This window comes from Thermobia domestica, chromosome 11 (genome assembly GCF_964235325.1).
Source record: "Thermobia domestica chromosome 11, izTheDome1.hap1.1, whole genome shotgun sequence".
NCBI classification, from domain to species: Eukaryota; Metazoa; Arthropoda; class Insecta; order Zygentoma; family Lepismatidae; genus Thermobia; species Thermobia domestica.
This window is the reverse complement of record NC_137464.1, coordinates 216,799,164-216,812,449: the sequence shown is the minus strand read 5'-3', so window position 1 is coordinate 216,812,449 and position 13,286 is coordinate 216,799,164. Positions and strand designations below refer to the sequence as shown.

Below are 13,286 nucleotides of genomic sequence, written 5' to 3'. Positions count from 1 at the left end.
TTCGCAGTCCGGTAGATCAAACGGTAACCTTAATTCCTTCAGGTAACCAACTTTGTTTGATGTCTGCTTAGCAGACCGGTAGATCAAACTGTAACCTTTACACCTACCCTGTTTGATGTCTGTTCGCAGACCGGTAGATCAAACGGTAACCTGTTCCTAACCTCTGGTAACCTACCCTATTTGATGTCTGTTCGCAGACCGGTAGATCAAATAGTATACCTCTTACCTACCTACTCACTAGGACTGATTCGTGCCCTCCCAGTCTAGTGCAGTTTTGTTTTCTTTGTGACAGTGCTCTTTTAAACAGTGCAGTTATTTAGTGAGTTATTTTTTTACTATCTATTGGAACACCGCCACCTAAGTTAAACTCTTTTATAAATATACAAAGTACTTACACTATCGCCCCGGCTCTGGTTCTTGTAATTTGCTTAGAGCCAATAAACTGCAGGCTTACTGCAAGGAACATATTTGTCGAGTTTTGTTTCAAGAGATATCCCAAAGGATTGTTTGGTTATCAAACCTTAATCAGGATAACGATTCCATTGTTTCCACTAGAAGTTAAGTCTTGGCCCAGGCCAACGCTACCGTGTAATACTAAGATTCTTCAGACTGTTTTGTTAGCTGAGTTCCTGTTTCCAGTATAACTTTGCCGCTCGAGTTATAGTGGGTGTTTTGCAGAAACTTTGGTTGACTAATTAGAAGTATTTTGGTAAATTACAAAACTCTCTTGTGTGGGTGCCGGTCTAGGCAAACGCATACCGCCGGCCCGCCACACCTGTAAACATTCGAACACTCCTGAATTGCCCTTTGCTTGTTTTGTCTAAGCCTTAATTGCAAATTTTTCCTCAGTGGAAAGATGGTCAATGTTTTTTTTAAAGTTATTTACAGAAGTCATGGTATACAATTCATTCAGAATTTGTAGGTTATTTACAGAATTAAAGCACACACAATAAAATTAAACCTAATAATTAAAAACCAAAACAGCTGATACAAAAGAGGTACTGGTATATGAATTCCGAATGTCACATATTCATACACCAACACAAACACATGCGCGTAAAAGAAAAAAAAACTACATTCCAAATCATCCGTCTTGGTTGTTACGCAATGCACGATGAACACAATATACTTCTTCATCAGAATCTTATCTTATAATGTGGTTTCAAATTAAATGAAAGATGTGGGCTTAGAAGTAGCCATTATTTGTAATTTTGTTATAACTTATTTGAGTTGTTTATCATATTTTATTGCATTTAATTTATTATTGTACTATTTGTCCTAAATTAACTAGGACAATTTATAATGGTGTTATTAGTATATTGGTGAGAATGGTTAAAGGAATTCGGCAAAAATTTCCTCCGCCTGTTTATCAAAAACATGTCCTTTTGTTAAAATAGAAGGTCTGACCTGCCCAGTGAGGTTTTAAACGGCCGCGGTATTTTGACCGTGCGAAGGTAACATAATCATTAGTCCTTTAATTGTGGGCTTGTATGAAAGGTTGGACGAGTGGAAGACTGTCTTTATTTGTAATGTTGAATTTTACTTTTGAGTGAAAAGGCTTAAATGATTTAGGAGGACGATAAGACCCTGTAGATCTTTATATTTAAGTGGCAATTTTTGTAGTTGTTAATAAATAAATTTGGTACTTGATTATTGCGTTGGGGCGACGAGAAGGTAAAATAAACTCTTCTTAATATAGTTACTTTTAAGTATTTTTATGATCCTTTATTGATGATTAATAGACTAAGTTACCTCAGGGATAACAGCGTAATTTTTTTTGAGAGTTCATATCGACAAGAGAGATTGCGACCTCGATGTTGGATTAAGATTTTGTCTAGGTGCAGAAGCTTAGTGTATAGGTCTGTTCGACCTTTAAAATCTTACATGATCTGAGTTCAGATCGGCGTGAGCCAGATCGGTTTCTATCCTTTATTTAGAAAATAGTACTTTAGTACGAAAGGACCAAGTACTAATAATATTTATTGTTAGGGAATAAAAATAATAATATTACTTTGGCAGATAAGTGCATTAGATTTAGGATCTAAAAATGGATGAATTGAGTTCAGGTAATAATGTATTATGATTATATTATAGGTGTGGTTTCTTACTTGATTTTAATTATTTGTGTTTTAATTGGGGTTGCATTTTTGACTTTATTAGAGCGGAAGGTTTTAGGATATATTCAAATTCGCTGAGGTCCTAATAAGGTAGGTATTTGTGGTCTACCTCAGCCTTTTGCAGATGCAATTAAGTTATTTACTAAGGAACAAGTTTTTCCTACTATATCTAATTATTATCCTTATTATTTAGCTCCTGTTTTTAGTTTATTTTTATCTTTGTTGGTATGATTGAGAATTCCTTATTTGAGTGTTATGTTGACTTTTTCTTTAGGTTTGTTGTTTTTTTTGTGTTGTACAAGTATAGGTGTATATACTGTAATAATTGCTGGCTGATCTTCTAATTCTTCATACTCTTTGTTAGGAGGTCTTCGAGCAGTAGCACAAACTATTTCTTATGAAGTTAGCTTAGCATTAATTTTGTTATCTTTTGTATTTTTAGCTGAAAGATATAGACTGCTGAGTTTTGGTTATTATCAGGAAGAGTTATGATTTTTATGAATTACATTTCCCTTGGCGTTAGTTTGGTTTGCTTCTTGTTTAGCCGAAACTAATCGCACTCCTTTTGATTTTGCGGAAGGGGAATCAGAACTTGTTTCTGGGTTTAATATTGAATATAGAGCGGGAGGGTTTGCACTTATTTTTATGGCTGAATATGCTAGTATTTTGTTTATAAGAACTTTGTTTAGTATCTTGTTTCTGGGCCATGATATTTTTTCTGTTTTTTTATTTTTTTGTATATTTATATTTTTGTATATTTTTGTAAGGTAGTATTTATTTCTTTTGGATTTATTTGAGTACGAGGAACATTACCTCGATTTCGGTATGATAAATTAATATATCTTGCCTGAAAATGTTTTTTACCTTTATCTCTTAATTATCTTTTATTTTTAGGAGGTATAAAGCTTCTTTTTATTTCTCTTTTAATTTAAGTGTATTAAATTGAGGATAAGTTCTTAGAGCTTTGCTCTGTTGTATGTTTTCAAAACATATGCTTATTCTCAGCCAAAGAACTAGGTCTTATTTAATAGGAAATCTCATAAGGAGGAAAGGTAAGGTACAAGTAGGAAATAAGCAAAATAAATAACTGTGAGAATTTGGCCTGTTAGGATATAAGGATCTTCTACTGGCCGAGCCCCAATTCAAGTTAAAAGGATTACTGTGCTAACTATAACTCAGAATATAATTTGATTAATAGGATAGAATTGTAAGCCTCGTATTTTTCTAGTATGGAAGAATGGTATAATTATTAAAATGAGGATTGATATTACTAAAGCAATAACTCCTCCTAGTTTATTAGGAATAGAGCGAAGAATGGCGTAAGCAAATAAGAAGTATCATTCTGGTTGAATGTGTACTGGTGTAACTAGGGGATTAGCTGGAGTGAAATTTTCAGGATCTCCTAGTATGTAAGGATTTCAGAGGCTGAGTAATATTAAAGCTATTATTATAGTTAGAAATCCAATAGTGTCCTTAGTTGAAAAGTAAGGATGGAAGGGAATTTTATCTTGGTTTCTATTAAGACCAAGAGGGTTGTTAGATCCTGTTTGGTGAAGGAATAGAAGGTGCACTATTGATATGGCGGCTACAATGAAGGGTAGGAGAAAATGGAAAGCAAAGAATCGGTTTAAAGTGGCGTTATCTACAGCAAATCCTCCTCAAATTCATTGTACTAATATTGTTCCTAAATAAGGGATGGCTGATAATAGATTTGTAATGACTGTAGCACCTCAGAAAGATATTTGACCTCAAGGTAGGACGTAGCCTACAAAAGCAGTTGCTATTACTAAAAGTAGAATAGCAACCCCCACTCTTCAGGTATGGAGATAAAGATAAGAGCCATAATATATCCCCCGGCCAACATGTAAGTAAAGGCAAATGAAGAAAAATGATGCTCCATTGGCGTGTAAAGTGCGTAAGAGCCACCCAAAATTTACATCTCGGCAGATATGAATTACTCTGTTGAAGGCTAATTCAATACTTGATACATAGTGTATTGCTAGGAATAGGCCGTGGCAATCTGAATAATTAAGCATAAGCCGAGAAGGGAGCCAAAATTTCATCAATATGAGATGTTAATAGGGGCTGGGAGATCTACTAAGGCGTTATTAGCAATTTTAAAAAGAGGGTGATGTAGGCGAATTGGTGTTGACATATGATTTAGAGGGCCGAAGAGGACCTTGGTATAATGAAGTAATCTTTACTACTGCAATTAATGTAATAAATAAGTATGTTGCTAATATAATTGTATTCATTAAGATTGATGTTATATAAAATTTTATGCCAGGAATTTCTTGGTAGTTGGTTATATAGTGATGTGGGTCTGGTAATGAAATTATGTTTGGTAGTAGAAGAGGATCAATAATTATTATAGCAATTAGGAGTAACGGAGCTAGGAAAGTTAGTAGGAAAAGGCTAGGTGTTAAGGTAAATATTTCATTTGACGCTAATCTTGTAACGTAAATAAATAGAACTAATATTCCCCCTAGAAAAACTAAGAAGAGAATATAAGAAAATCAAGGAGACTCTCTCATAGTTGAAATAATTAGGCAGGTAGTAATAGTATTGACAATGAGTATTAGACCCATTGATAGGGGGTGAGATATTTGAATTAGAATGAATCTTAAAACTAATAAAATTATAAGTAATATTCAGGTTATTTTAATTTCAAGAGGTAGTTTATTAAAATATTAGTTTTGGGGACTAAAGATAAGTTCATACTTTCTCTTGATGCTTTTAGAATTTTATTCATTAATGGTTTACAAGACCAACGTTTTAGTTAAACTATAAAAGCTTATGAAAATATTATTTATTTTGTTTTCTTGTTTTCTAGTTATTTTAGGAATAGCTTGTTTTGTTGTTCAGCGTAAGCATTTATTAATAGTTTTATTAAGACTTGAATTTATTGTATTGATAAGTTTTTTGCTTTTGTCTTATTCTTTGGGCAGCTTGTATGTTGAAAATTATTTTTGTTTATTATTTTTACTTTTAGTGTTTGTGAGGGTAGTCTAGGTTTATCAATTTTAGTGTCTATTGTTCGAACTCATGGGGGGGATTATTTAAATTCTTTAGTTGTGTTACGATGCTAAAATATTTAATATTTATATTGTTTTTAATACCTTTGGGCTTTAATTTTAAATTATGGTGAGTTGTTCAGTTTTGTCTTATTAGAGTTTGTTTTTTATTTATAATAAGAAATTGTATGGGATTGGTTCCTTGGGAGGTGGGCTATTACTTGTGAAGAGATAGTCTAAGATATTCATTGATTTTATTGAGTATTTGAATTGTTATTCTTATAATTATGGCTAGAGAAGGTGTACTAAGAAGTTCATTTTATAGTACGAGTTTTATTCGTTTAGTTTTAGTACTACTTGTGTTACTCTATTTGAGATTTTCTTCTTCTAGATTATTTATGTTTTATTTTTTTTTGAGGGTTCATTAATTCCTACATTATTTTTAATTTTAGGCTGAGGATATCAGCCCGAACGAGTGCAGGCAGGCATATATTTGTTGTTTTATACTTTATTCGCTTCCCTGCCCCTTTTGATTGGTATTTTTTATTTAGAATATGTTAAGGGTAGTTTATTAATAATTAATATGAGAAGTGTAATAGATTTAGGAATTACATATTATATATGATATTTTGCTTTAGTTGTTGCTTTTTTAATTAAAATACCTATATTTCTGGTTCATCTTTGATTACCTAAGGCACATGTTGAGGCACCTGTAAGTGGCTCAATAATTTTGGCGGGAGTTTTATTGAAATTAGGGGGCTATGGACTATTACGTATCTTATATTTTATGGAGAATGTAGCTGTAAGTATAAATTTAATTTGGTTTGGTATCAGAGTTGTAGGGATTTGGTCGGTTAGATTAGTGTGCTTGCGACAAGTTGATGTAAAATCTTTAATTGCTTATTCTTCTGTTGCTCATATAGGCCTAGTGTTAATGGGATTATTAACGATGGGACTATGGGGATTTAGAGGTGCTCTTACATTAATAATTGCTCATGGCCTATGTTCTTCGGGGTTATTTTGTCTTGCAAATATTTCTTATGAGCGTTTAGGGAGTCGAAGACTGTTAATTAATCGAGGAATGCTATCTTTTATACCAAGCCTAGGGCTTTGATGGTTTTTATTAAGAATTGCTAATATGGCTGCTCCTCCAACATTGAATTTATTAGGAGAAATTAGTCTATTGAATAGAATTGTTGGTTGATCTTGATTGAGTATGTTAGGATTGGCCTTGTTATCTTTTTTTAGAGCTGCTTATAGACTATATTTATATTCATATACTCAACATGGAATACCCTATTCTAACTTATATTCTTGTTGAGGAGGAAGTGTGCGAGAATATTTACTATTGATGTTGCATTGATTACCTTTAAATTTATTAATCTTTTTTGCAGGACCGAGATTTCTATGATTATAAATGCTTGAGTAGTTTAGAATAAAATTTTAGTTTGTGGAACTAAAGAAGGCTTATTGCCCTTAGGCCATGGTTTGACCTTTTTCAATTTGTGTGACTAGATTTGCCTTTTTAAGTAGAATGAGTGTTTTTTTTATTTCTTATAGGTTTGAATTTTTTAGTTAATAGATATAGTGTATTTATCGAGTGAGAAGTTATTTCTTTTAATAGAAATAAAATTATTATGACTCTTTTATTTGACTGAATATCATTTATATTTATGAGATTTGTACTTTATATTTCTAGAATGGTAATTTATTACAGTGGACAGTATATAGGATCTGAACGGTACCTTAATCGATTTATTATACTTGTATTAATATTTGTTCTTTCAATAGTCTTACTGATTGTTTCTCCTAATTTAATTAGAATTCTCCTTGGATGAGATGGATTGGGATTAGTTTCGTATTGTTTAGTTATTTATTATGAAAATGTGCGATCCTATAATGCTGGCATATTAACTGCGCTTTCTAATCGTATTGGAGACGTAGCAATTTTATTAGCTATTGCTTGAATACTGAACTATGGAAGTTGAAATTATGTTTTTTATTTGCATAGAGTTTTAAGTAATAGTGAAATAGTAATTATCTCTAGTTTAATTATTTTGGCAGCTATAACAAAGAGTGCACAAATTCCCTTTTCTGCGTGGCTGCCGGCGGCAATAGCTGCCCCCACACCAGTATCAGCATTAGTACATTCTTCTACACTTGTGACCGCTGGAGTTTATTTACTAATTCGATTTAGAGACGTTTTATTAAGTGTTTATGCGGGAAATGTATTACTTTTATTATCAGGATTGACAATATTTATAGCTGGTATTGGTGCTAATTATGAATATGATTTGAAGAAGATTATTGCTTTATCTACTTTAAGTCAGCTTGGTCTTATAATAATAATTTTGTCCATAGGATTTCCTGTATTAGCTTTTTTTCACTTATTGACACATGCTTTATTTAAGGCGTTACTTTTTTTATGTGCAGGAGCAATCATTCATGGTGTGGGAGATACACAAGATATTCGTAGAATAGGAGCACTTGTAAGTCAGATGCCTCTTACTTTATCTTGTTTAAATGTAGCTAACTTGGCTTTATGTGGTATGCCATTTTTAGCTGGCTTTTATTCTAAGGATCTAATTTTGGAGATTTCTTCTTTGTCCTTAATTAATGTAGTCAGCTTTTTCTTATTATTTTTTTCTACAGGCCTAACTGTATGTTACTCAGTACGTTTAAGATTTTATTTAACAGGTAAGGGATTTGGAGGCACTAATATTCATTCTATTAGTGATAACGAAGGTTGGACTATATGCAGGGGAATATTAGGATTAGTGGTGATAGCAATTTTGGGAGGTGCTACATTGAGTTGATTAATTTTTCCTACTGTTAATTGTGTTGTTTTGCCTTTATATTTAAAAATAGGTGCATTGCTTGTAAGTGTGGTAGGTTTATGGGTTGGTATTTTACTGTCAAGTTATTCTATTGCACAACCTTTAATATGTATGAAGTTTTATTTTAGATCTACAATAATAGGAAGCATATGATTTTTACCTTATTTGTCAACAAATTATATTATTAAATTTCCTTTATATGTAGGGGGTGTGTATTATAATAATATTGATCAAGGATGGAGAGAGTGTCTTGGTGCCCAAGGTATATATAGTAGTTTTAAGGATGGTTCAATATTAATTCAACAATCACAAGACAATTTATTTAAAATGTATTTATTAATTTTTTTATTTTTTACAATTTTCCTTTGTTTTTTTATATTTGTATATTTAGGTAGCTTATATTGAAAGCATAGTATTGAAGATACTAAGAAGAATAATAATTCCCTAAATAATACTCCCTGAGAGTACTCTCTTTTTTACCCCGAAAAGGTAATGTAATATTTATACTAAGGGGGTTGTAGTTATTTATATTAAGAGATGTTAACGGTCTAATCCGCTAAAGATAAAAGTTAGCAGCTTCTTCTTGATTATTTCACATCTCCTTAGTTGGGGCAATGAAGAAACCCAATGATATCATTAACAGTGAAATGCCTCTTTTTGGCTTCAACTAACAAGTAGAGGTCAAGGGACCAAAGGCTCAGGTCGAAACTGAGTGCAACCGTTTGCTTTCTACTTGTGAGATAAGTTGATAACAACACCTTTTGGATGCAAACCAAATATTATACTTAACTATTATCCCGTTTTATTAGTCAGCTCATGTTAAGGATCCTTGATTTCATTCGTGATAAAGACCTATTAGGAGAATTACTAAGAATATTAGTCTAACTAGAGATCAAGATAGTGTATTAGTGTTGTTAATAGTAATTGTTATTGGTAATAGAAGGGCAATTTCTACGTCGAAAATAAGGAAGATTACAGCAATAAGGAAGAATCGTAGGGAGAAAGGAATTCGGGCTGAAGATTTAGGATCAAATCCGCATTCAAAGGGAGAATTTTTTTCTCGATCGTTAATAACTTTCTTGGAGAGAAGAGTTGAAATGGCTATAACGATTAAGCAAATAATGATGGTTAGTAAACCGGTTGTTAAAATTGTATTAATTGCCTATTTCATTTAATGATCCTTTTGATTGGAAGTCAAATATACTATATATATTAAATAGGCTAACCTCCTCATCAATAAATAGAAATGTAAAGGAATAATCATACTACATCTACAAAATGTCAATATCAGGCAGCGGCTTCAAATCCAAAATGGTGAGTAGGAGAGAAATGTGATAAAAGATGGCGCAATAAGCAAGTGGCTAGGAATGTGGAACCAATAATAACGTGAAGACCGTGAAACCCTGTTGCTATGAAGAATGTTGAGCCGTAGACAGCATCTGCGATGGTGAATGGTGCTTCATAATATTCATATGCTTGTAGTGCAGTAAAATATAAACCTAGTAGGATTGTAAGTAGGAGGCCCTGTGTAGCTTGGGTGTGATTACCCTCTATTAGTCTGTGATGGGCTCATGTTACGGTAACTCCTGAGGCTAGTAGAATTGCTGTATTAAGAAGAGGAATGTGCATTGGGTTAAATGGAACAATGCCTGCTGGAGGTCAGAAAGATCCAATTTCTACTGTTGGTGCTAGTCTACTATGGAAGAAGGCCCAGAAAAATGAGACAAAAAAGAATACTTCAGAAATAATAAATAAAATTATACCTCATCGAAGACCTAATGTAACTTGTATGGTGTGTAATCCTTGGTATGTTCCTTCTCGAGTTACATCTCGTCATCATTGAATTATAGTTAGTAGTGTGATTAATATACCTAGGAAAAATAGAGAGGGGTCATATTGGTGGAACCATTTAGTAAGTCCTGTAGTTGTAATTAAGGCGCCTAATGCTCCAGTGAGTGGTCAAGGACTTTGATCAACAAGGTGGTAAGGGTGATTTTGTGGTGCTGACATAAGTAACTTCTCTTGAGTATAACGTAACTAGAACTGCAAATACATATGATTGAATTACTGCGACGGCAGATTCTAATATTAGGAGGGCAATTTGTCCAATTATTAGTAGTGAGAGTATGGAGAGAGATAAGGAAGGACCTGTATTACCTAATAAGGTTAAAAGAAGATGTCCTGCAATTATGTTTGCTATAAGTCGAACAGCTAGGGTTCCAGGTCGAATGATGTTGCTAATTATTTCAATGCATACTATGAATGGTATAAGAGGGGCTGGAGTTCCAGAAGGGACGAGATGAGCAAATATGTGTTGGGTGTGATTGACTCAGCCATAAATTATGAAGCTTATTCAAAGAGGGAGGGCGAGAGTTAGTGTAAAGGTTAGGTGACTAGAGCTAGTAAATACATAAGGGAATAGGCCTATAAAATTATTAAACAAGATGAAAGAGAATAAGGAAATAAATAGGAAGGTTCTTCCTTGATAACTAGTAGGACCGAGAATAGTTTTGAATTCCTTATGGAGAGTTAAGGTAATTTTATTTCATAGAATGTTTGGTCGTCCTGGTAGAAATCAGAATGGAATTGGAATAATTAGAAGACCAATTACCGTTCTAAGTCAGTTAAATGATATGTTTATAATTGAAGTAGAGGGGTCAAAGGTTGAAAAAAGGTTTGTTATCACTTTCAATTTACAGTTGTTTTCTTAATATTAGTGTCACTTAAGGAAGGATCGGGTGTATTTGAACTAAAATATATAATAGATGCAAATAGAAGGTAGCATAGAGAAAATATAATAAATAAGATAAGTCATTTTAGGGGGGATATTTGTGGAATAGAAAAATACTATTAGGTAGTAATTTAAGCTTGACATGCTTATGTTATAATTTAACTAATTTTTCCATTGGAAGTAATTGTTATTTTACTATCTTTTGGTTTAAGAGACCATTGCTTACTTTCAGCCATCCAATGAAAGTTCTTGTATTATTTTTGTTATTCATTTAATGAATACTGAATGAGGGCAGGCCTCAACAACAATCGGTATGAAACTGTGATTTGCACCACAGATTTCTGAACATTGACCGAAGAATAAACCTGTACGTGTAATGTTGGCTGCTACTTGATTTAAGCGCCCTGGAGTAGCATCTGCCTTGATACCAAAGGCGGGCATGGCTCATGAGTGGAGAACATCGGCGGCGGTAATTAGAATACGAATATCAATGTTAATAGGCAATACAATGCGATTGTCTACATCTAGTAAGCGAAATGAGTTGGCATTTATTTCATTAATAGGAATTATGTAAGAATCAAATTCTGTTAAGGAGAAGTCAGAGTATTCATAGCTTCAGTATCATTGATGCCCGATTGTTTTAAGGGTGATTGCTGGTTGATGAATTTCATCTAGTAAGTATAGGAGTCGTAGAGATGGGAGAGCAATAAAGATTAAGGTAATAGCAGGTAAAATTGTTCAAATAGTTTCTAGAGTTTGTCCTTCTAATAAATTGCGATTAATGTATGTGTTTGGCAGAAGGGAAGCTAGTAGATAGCCTACAAGAACTGTAATTATAGTTACAATGAGTATTGTATGGTCATGAAAAAATGTTATTTGTTCTATTACAGGGGATGCTGCATCTTGAAGACCTAGTTGATTTCAAACGGCCATTTCTAAGGAAGATGATTATTCTTATATTTGGGGCTTAGACCCAATGCACTTATCTGCCACCTTAGAAGTTTGTTAGTAGAGGAAGTTCTGCATAACTATGTTCTGCAGGGGGCAGGTTTTGAAATCATTCAAGAGATGTTGTTTGTTGATCTGAAAAGATTACTGGCCGAGCTCTTGCGAAGGCCTCTCATATAATAATTACAAGTACTAGAACGGCGATGAAAGAAAGGAATGAGCCAATACTTGACACTATGTTTCATGTAGTATAAGCATCTGGATAATCTGAGTATCGACGAGGCATTCCTCTTAGCCCTAAAAAATGTTGAGGGAAAAATGTGATATTTACTCCTATAAATATTACTAAGAATTGAATTTTTAGTCATGTAGGGTTTATTGTTGTTCCTCTAAATAAAGGAAATCAATGAATAAGTCCTGCTATAATAGCGAATACGGCACCTATAGATAGCACATAGTGAAAATGTGCTACTACATAATAAGTGTCGTGGAGAACAATATCTAAAGATGAGTTTGCTAATACAACTCCTGTGAGACCACCTACAGTAAATAGGAAAATGAAGCCTAAGGTTCATAAAATTGAAGGTGAATAAGTTATTTGTGCTCCGTGGAGTGTAGCGATTCATCTAAATACTTTAATTCCTGTAGGAACCGCAATGATTATTGTGGCTGCAGTAAAATAAGCGCGAGTGTCAACGTCTATACCAACAGTAAATATATGGTGGGCTCATACAATAAATCCTAAGAATCCAATTGCTAATATTGCATAAATTATTCCTAAAACACCGAAAGTTTCCTTTTTACCACTTTCTTGGGTTACAATGTGTGAAATTATGCCGAATCCGGGAAGAATTAAAATGTAAACTTCCGGATGTCCAAAGAATCAGAATAGGTGTTGATATAAAATTGGATCTCCCCCTCCTGAAGGATCAAAGAAGGAGGTATTAAGATTTCGATCAGTTAAGAGTATTGTAATGGCTCCTGCTAGTACGGGAAGAGATAAAAGAAGTAATACAGCAGTAATTACCACAGATCAAACAAATAGCGGTATTCGTTCTAAGGTTATTCCGGGAGTTCGTATGTTAATTACAGTTGTAATAAAATTTACTGCTCCTAAAATTGAGGATACACCTGCTAAATGGAGGGAGAAAATAGAAAGATCAACAGAGGCTCCGGCGTGAGCAATGGCTCTAGAAAGAGGAGGATATACAGTTCATCCTGTTCCTGCACCACTCTCTACAATTCTTCCTGTTAATAGTAGGGTTAATGAAGGTGGTAGTAATCAGAATCTTATGTTGTTTATTGTGTTTAGCGTGTTCAACAACGCTTACCAATGTGATATGTTCTGGAAAGGAAACCTCGAAACCCGCCAGATGAAGGATCAACATGTAACACAAGCCAAAAATCAAAAAACATCAAAACAAACAGTACTGCCAGTTCTACACCCAGAGATGTTAACTGGGAGGGATCCAAAGTATTTGAGGGAGGTCCAATACGTATCATAATATGGAACCTGTCTTATACTGCACCCGAAAAGACGATAAGTACTTCTTACTTATTGTCACCAAAATTTTTAGAAAAAAAATGATAGAACGATTATTTCTATAAGAAAGAGTACATGATGAGGCGTAAAATAAAA

General features: G+C 33.4%; 1 protein-coding gene and 1 pseudogene across 2 annotated transcripts in view; one reads left to right on the top strand and one right to left on the bottom strand.

The window, feature by feature from the left end:
- Positions 1 to 13,286, bottom strand: part of LOC145663747 (uncharacterized) — an 89,593-nt gene that overhangs the window by 59,895 nt on the left and 16,412 nt on the right. The window lies entirely within an intron of this gene.
- Positions 5,419 to 8,373, top strand: LOC145664439 (NADH-ubiquinone oxidoreductase chain 5 pseudogene; annotated as a pseudogene).